Below are 8243 nucleotides of genomic sequence, written 5' to 3' on the forward strand. Positions count from 1 at the left end.
TGTTTTACAAAACCCATTCAGAAACACTTCCATAAGTTTTACACCGCAACATTTATACCGAGATATATACCATTACCGTGAAGGGATTCAATTTATACCGTGATATGAATTTTGGGTCATACCGCCCAGCCCTAGCTTGGCTCCATCTGCTGGACAAAAAGAGTCACTGCACGGCCTATCAAGTCAACGGTCAAACAATTCAGCAGCACGTGGAGAGTCAGTTTACAGCCTCTACAAAGCCTCTAAAGCAATAGTAAAATAAAATATCATAATTATTTTCTAAAAGAGAGTCACAAAAGATGAAAATAGTCCAGAGAAGTTGAATTTTGGAGCCATATGGCTCACAGAATAAAGAAAAAATGTCTTTATAACTTCGGCTATTGTGCTGTTTCACCTCCTTTGTGGCAGTCCTTTCACCTTGCTGGGGGACGCAGCTTGCACCGGCTCAGGTCTTCACTTACACCAGACCATTCTGAAATACAGAGAAAAGGCCTGGTGTCAATGTAATAAACCCAAATAATATCGAAAGGAAGGCATTCAGAACCAAAAATTAGAGCAAAACTGTCCTCAAAATCACTATTAACAATAATAAAAATAATAACAATATTGACGGTGAAATACACCTCAAGTAATGAAACAAACCTTAACTACCAACTCTCAGGAACGGTCAGAAGGTCACATTGCTTCAAAAACTGCTCATTCTTACAAAAGAGGATGGACCCCTGAAGGAATTTAGGGTCGAGTTAAATAGGATACTAGAGATACTAGAAAAGCAATTTCTAAAGAAATTACCGCTGTGAATGCAACAAGCTGAAGCCAAGCTGCAATGCTGCATTGGCTTGCTGCAACAATATGCCTGACGCCACACTGAACAGCTGCGTGAATGATATAAGAAGGTTTGAATTATGTATAATATTTGAATATTAGTTAGAAAGGCTGACACCACACTGAATAGCTGCCTTTTTAAGGTAATATTTGAATTAGGTAGAATATTTGGATTTTTGTTAAAAAGCTGATGCCACACTGATAGCTGCCTCGAAAATATAATTTTTGAATTATGTAGAATATTTGAATATTACTTAAAAACCTGACGCAACACTGAATACCTGCCATGTAAATATAATATATGAATTATGTAGAATATTTGAATGTTTGTTAGAAAGCTGACCCCACATTCAATAGCTGCCTTTATAATATCACAATGTTTGAATTCTGCTTCTGCTACAAACTGCTTATTTGGTCGAGCCATTCTGAAACAACAGAAACACACACACTAATGTTTTTATAAAGCAGTATAACATTAATTTAGTGCAATAATGAACACTCAATAGCTACCTTTATGATATAATAATGTTTGAATTATGTACAACATTTGACTGTCTGTTGCTTAAGAATTTAAAAAACAATGACTGTTATGATACAATACAGGATGATACAGGAAACAATAACATGCAAAATTTTTAAATTGTATTCACACTAATACCACAATGTAAAAATACCTAAGTAAAGAATCTGAGTATTTTTTTCCATCACAGCAGGTCAGTGATCAGTGTTTCAGTGAATACTGTTTTATTTATGGCAGCCCGCCACATTAAAAACATCAACACCACGATATGATTTTCTATTTTTGGAGCTGCGCACCTTTTTCGGTCGTGTCTAGAAGCTCTAACTCTTTATTTGCACAATTCTCGCAAGATTTGTGTTCGTTATTTCTACTAAAATAATCAAACTTGCACGATCTTTCGCAGGTCTAGGGTTCCCTTCTAGACACGACCCTCTCTGTCTCTCTGTCAAACTAATGACAGCAGACTGTCTGTAAACAGCATAATGTTACACTCTGCAGTGTTTCACACAAAGACTTTATTTGTGTGGACACCCAGGTTTGGTTTGTCACCAATTTTGTCATTTTTATTTTTTAATCAGTCCAAGATGACGACGGTATCAGTGATTGATTAGTGATCAATGTGCCCTCCTCCCTCCCTCACCTGTTCACTCTGCTGTGAGAAGATCTCAAAGTTTCTCACAGAGAAACACAGACTCTCCCGTTTTATGTATAGGCCTCCTTATACGGTTGTTTAATATTATAAGTGCATCTGGTTGGTGTCGATGTCATTAACCATCACGTTAGTTTTGACTGTTGTAATAAACTTTGTCATTAACAACAGTCTCCTCCACACGCGGCTTCTCTGCAATTGGTCTGTGCGTTTCCTGATCAGCTAAACCAGCGTCGGAAAGACTAGAATAGTTGCGCCAGTTAAAATAGAAGCGTCCCGTCAAAATTTAAAATCTATTAAGAATTTATTGGTTATAGGTCCATGTCCATATAGGACGGCGTGTGGGTCAGGACTCGGACCTCGGTCCGCCTGTTAGGGACCCCTGCTATATAGGATACTTACAGATGGTCTGGGTCCATCTGAAGATTAGCAATGAATGTTGAGTAAAAAGCACATAGCTGCACTGCCTTTTCCTGTCCCTGAGAGGAGAGGAGAGGAGAGGAGAGGAGAGGAGAGGAGAGGAGAGGAGAGGAGAGGAGAGGAGAGGAGAGGAGAGGAGAGGAGAGGAGAGGAGAGGAGAGGAGAGGAGACTTTAGCGCCATGTCTGGAAATCAGCAGTTTTCAGAGTCATGGTGTAACACTATAGTGTTCATGACTGACAGAAAAACACAGTCACATACCAGGTACAGGTCAGGTATATTTGTCGTAGCCTCTCAGTGTGGCTTAGCTGTGCAAAGCACACTCAAGTGTTGCTGTCAGTACCGCACTGCTTCGTTGACATGTGTCCTACTTCACATTTGGTCAAGACATATAGCTGCACTACCTGTTCCTGTCCCTCGGTCCATGTGGCTCTGGTTATGTGACGAGAGGAGAGGACACTATAAGACTGATGATGTAGACGGCCAACACAAACAACCCACAGTTATTTGTTGTCTGGAAATCAACAGTTTGCAGAGTCATGCTGTAACACTACAGTGTTTATGACTGAAAGAAAAACACAGTCGCATACGAGGTACAGGTCAGGCAGTTGTCAGGTGTATTCGTCGTAGCCTCTCAGTGTGGCTTAGCTGTGCAAAGCACGGTCAAATGTTGCTGGAGCCCTCCTTGATTTCTGTTTGTTGTTCATGAGTGTCAGAGCAAAACAGAAGGAGCAGTGACTGAACCTTTAAATGTTTTCACATTATAACTATTGCTCATACTAATGGTATGCACAATCTATGAACTGTAAAGTTGACTTACAGCATGTTTGACTCCAGCTCAAGATGACTGCTGATGTTGCTTGTTGCTTCATTGACATGTGTCCAACTTCACATCTTGTCAGAGCCTTGTGAGAGGAAGAGAAAAATGTTACACCATTGATGCATATAAAAAATCACAATACAGACAGTGTACATTACATGCTTATATACCACTAATACACAATAAAAAAGAGACACATATCATGCATGGGAGGAGGCTGTTCTTATTTACCTGGCACAGGTCGATTTATAGAGCAGATAGTAGTGGTGTGATCCTGTGAGTTTTGTCTCTCCATCTCTGGAACATGTTTGTTTCCTGTTAAGAACAAGTGCACAAACACAGATCAACACTCATTTACATGTTTACCTCTGCAAATGAAAATAATAAAAAAAAAATTTCAAGATGTTGTAAGTTATGTATGTTAATTATTTCATGTTTATAGATCAGTAGAAGAGAGAGAGATGACATTAACCAATGATGTACGTGGTCAGAATTTACTGTGTCCATAAGTATTACTATAAGTTATTGGCAGCATTCAAAGAATCAAAGAAAACAAACATAGTTACCCACCAGGTCCAGGTCATGCTCCAGGTCAAAAAATGGTGAAGCAGTGGCCTCTTGGTGTGCCGACTCCCACTCCCAGGTACATGGATGCTTTAGGTTAGCGGTGAGGACAGCAGTGGCGGGTTGCTGGATTCCATCTCCTCATGCACTGTGCTAAGACCAGGGGTGTATTCTAGGTTTAGTGAAAAATCTCAGTTAGTTAATCTTGACATAAGTAAAACTCTGGATTACGAGTGGGTCATTTACAATGGAAACTATTTATTTTCTAGGTGGACCTTGTTCAGGTGGCTAAAATATGTTTTGTTACTGACCTTGTCCACAGTAGTACACTGCTATCTTCCCTAATGGTGCTCCTCTCTGCTTGTCCCAATTGGGGGTGTGCTGTCTCAAATTCACTGTACTTAATACACTGACTATAGATAAGGTCCTCACATAACCCCACTTCAAATAAACTGAATGATCCCTTTAAAAGCTATTAAAATTGTTTTAAAGGCACTTGGCTTTTTTGTTTACCAACAAATAGTATATCAACATGTTTTGTGAGAAAATGCAGTTTAAGCCTCCCGACCTAAACAGTGGGCCCTGAGAACCAGGGTTGGGGAACACTGGCATACACCACATTTGTGACCTGCGGTGAGATTAAATCTCTAATTGGATGGCCCTTTCCTGAGGCTCCGTTAAAAATAAAAAGTAAATGGTTGAGCAGCCATGGATCGTCACCTGACCTCTTCTTATCCAGTGCTGTATGCACCAATAATTATTCAGCACACCTATATCTCAGGTGAGGTGATAATATCTAGAAGATATCAAATTGAGAAGAGGTCAGGATAACGATCCAAAATCACACACACAATAAAACCTTTATGGGGGGTTATGGAAGAAAAAAACTGTATCCTCTTAAAAAAACAAATAAATCCCTAAAATATAAATGCAAAGAAAAGAAATTATTATTAAAAAAAAAATAGAATAAATGTAAAATAAATAAATAAATAAATAATGGAGACTAAGTCCTAATTGAAAAAAACCTTCAGTATTAAATAAAATTTATAAAAGAAGGGAAAAAAAAAAAAAAAAAAAAAAAGCACGTCCTACTGTGTCAGGGTAGCTGTTTGATGAGAAAGAGCAAAAGTCAAATAACTGGTTACTGATAACTTGGCTCCATCTGCTGGACAAAAAGAGTCTCTGCACGGCCTATCAAGTCAACGGTCAAACAATTCAGCAGCACATGGAGAGTCAGTTTACAGCCTCTACAAAGCCTCTAAAGCAATAGTAAAATAAAATATCATAATTATTTTCTAAAAGAGAGTCACAAAAGATGAAAATAGTCCAGAGAAGTTGAATTCTGGAGCCATATGGCTCACAGAATAAAGAAAAAATGTCTTTATAACTTCGGCTATTGTGCTGTTTCACCTCCTTTGTGGCAGTCCTTTCACCTTGCTGGGGGACGCAGCTTGCACCGGCTCAGGTCTTCACTTACACCAGACCATTCTGAAATACAGAGAAAAGGCCTGGTGTCAATGTAATAAACCCAAATAATATCGAAAGGAAGGCATTCAGAACCAAAAATTAGAGCAAAACTGTCTTCAAAATCACTATTAACAATAATAAAAATAATAACAATATTGACGGTGAAATACACCTCAAGTAATGAAACAAACCTTAACTACCAACTCTCAGGAAAGGTCAGAAGGTCACATTGCTTCAAAAACTGCTCATTCTTACAAAAGAGGATGGACCCCTGAAGGAATTTAGGGTCGAGTTAAATAGGATACTAGAGATACTAGAAAAGCAATTTCTAAAGAAATTACCGCTGTGAATGCAACAAGCTGAAGCCAAGCTGCAATGCTGCATTGGCTTGCTGCAACAATATGCCTGACGCCACACTGAACAGCTGCGTGAATGATATAAGAAGGTTTGAATTATGTATAATATTTGAATATTAGTTAGAAAGGCTGACACCACACTGAATAGCTACCTTTAAAATATAATAAAGTTTGAATTACGTGGAATTTTTGAATGTTTGTAGAATGACTGATACCACACTGAATAGCTGCCTTTTTAAGGTAATATTTGAATTAGGTAGAATATTTGGATTTTTGTTAAAAAGCTGATGCCACACTGATAGCTGCCTCGAAAATATAATTTTTGAATTATGTAGAATATTTGAATATTACTTAAAAACCTGACGCAACACTGAATACCTGCCATGAATATAATATTTGAATTATGTAGAATATTTGAATGTTTGTTAGAAAGCTGACCCCACACTCAATAGCTGCCTTTATAATATCACAATGTTTGAATTCTGCTTCTGCTACAAACTGCTTATTTGGTCGAGCCATTCTGAAACAACAGAAACACACACACTAATGTTTTTATAAAGCAGTATAACATTAATTTAGTGCAATAATGAACACTCAATAGCTACCTTTATGATATAATAATGTTTGAATTATGTACAACATTTGACTGTCTGTTGCTTAAGAATTTAAAAAACAATGACTGTTATGATACAATACAGGATGATACAGGAAACAATAACATGCAAAATTTTTAAATTGTATTCACACTAATACCACAATGTAAAAATACCTAAGTAAAGAATCTGAGTATTTTTTTCCATCACAGCAGGTCAGTGATCAGTGTTTCAGTGAATACTGTTTTATTTATGGCAGCCCGCCACATTAAAAACATCAACACCACGATATGATTTTCTATTTTTGGAGCTGCGCACCTTTTTCGGTCGTGTCTAGAAGTTCTAACTCTTTATTTGCACAATTCTCGCAAGATTTGTGTTCGTTATTTCTACTAAAATAATCAAACTTGCACGATCTTTCGTAGGTCTAGGGTTCCCTTCTAGACACGACCCTCTCTGTCTCTCTGTCAAACTAATGACAGCAGACTGTCTGTAAACAGCATGATGTTACACTCTGCAGTGTTTCACACAAAGACCTGTTCACTCTGCTGTGAGAAGATCTCAAAGTTTCTCACAGAGAAACACAGACTCTCCCATTTTACGTATAGGCCTCCTTATACGGTTGTTTAATTTTATAAGTGCATCTGGTTGGTGTCGATGAGGAGAGGAGAGGAGAGGAGAGGAGAGGAGAGGAGAGGAGAGGAGAGGAGAGGAGAGGAAACTTTAGCGCCATGTCTGGAAATCAGCAGTTTTCAGAGTCAAGACATATAGCTGCACTACCTGTTCCTGTCCCTCGGATATAAAAAAGCACAATACAGACAGTGTACATTACATGCTTATATACCACTAATACACAATAAAAAAGAGACACATATCATGCATGGGAGAAGGCTGTTCTTATTTACCTGGCACAGGTCGATTTATAGAGCAGATAGTAGTGGTGTGTTCCTGTGAGTTTTGTCTCTCCATCTCTGGAACATGTTTGTTTCCTGTTAAGAACAAGTGCACAAACACAGATCAACACTCATTTACATGTTTACCTCTGCAAATGAAAATAATAAAAAAAAAAATCAAGATGCTGTAAGTTATGTATGTTAATTATTTCATGTTTATAGATCAGTGGAAGAGAGAGATGACATTAACCAATGATGTACGTGGTCAGAATTTACTGTGTCCATAAGTATAACTATAAGTTATTGGCAGCATTCAAAGAATCAAAGAAAACAAACATAGTTACCCACCAGGTCCAGGTCGTGCTCCAGGTCAAATAATGGTGAAGCAGTGGCCTCTTGGTGTGCCGACTCCCACTCCCAGGTACATGGATGCTTTAGGTTAGCGGTGAGGACAGCAGTGGCGGATTGCTGGACTCCATCTCCTCATGCACTGTGCTAAGACCAGGGGTGTATTCTAGGTTTAGTGAAAAATCTCAGTTAGTTAATCTTGACATAAGTAAAACTCTGGATTACCAGTGGGCCATTTACAATGGAAAATAATTATTTTCTAGGTGGACCTTGTTCAGGTGGCTAAAATATGTTTTGTTACTGACCTTGTCCACAGTAATACACTGCTAGCTTCCCTAATGGTGCTCCTCTCTGCTTGTCCCAATTGGGGGTGTGCTGTCTCAAATTCACTGTACTTAATACACTGACTATAGATAAGGTCCTCACATAACCCCACTTCAAATAAGCTGAATGATCCCTTTAAAAGCTATTAAAATTGTTTTAAAGGCACTTGGCTTTTTTGTTTACCAACAAATAGTATATCATCATTTTGTGAGAAAATGCAGTTTAAGCCTCCCGACCTTAACATGGCATTAGACTAACTTATGCAACTTCAACAAAGCATGACATTAGGACTAACTTCTGCAACTTCAAGAAAGCAGACTGACATAAAAGAAACATTTACACTTTTTAAGTCTGCCTTTATTTACTTCAACTGCAGTGGGATGAATTTTTTACAGTAAAACAATTAAATTTCTTAAAGGGATGCTTCAGCATCATGTTCACTGTAAATGCTGTAGTGTAAGTGTC

The 8243-nt window shown here is 38.2% G+C and overlaps 1 long non-coding RNA gene across 1 annotated transcript; it reads right to left on the reverse strand.

Annotated features, from left to right (window-relative positions):
• Window positions 1-2358: 2358 nt before the first annotated feature.
• On the reverse strand, window positions 2359-7947 carry LOC146304171 (uncharacterized). Its single transcript, XR_014769574.1, has 6 exons — window positions 7455-7947; window positions 7119-7202; window positions 3234-3318; window positions 3004-3105; window positions 2675-2845; window positions 2359-2473 (listed from the first exon to the last, which is right to left on the reverse strand). It is a non-coding gene; the product is annotated as an uncharacterized LOC146304171 (long non-coding RNA).
• Window positions 7948-8243: the final 296 nt, after the last annotated feature.

Source organism: Lutjanus erythropterus, unplaced genomic scaffold (genome assembly GCF_056507025.1).
Source record: "Lutjanus erythropterus isolate fLutEry1 unplaced genomic scaffold, fLutEry1.hap2 Scaffold_164, whole genome shotgun sequence".
NCBI lineage: Eukaryota > Metazoa > Chordata > Actinopteri > Lutjaniformes > Lutjanidae > Lutjanus > Lutjanus erythropterus.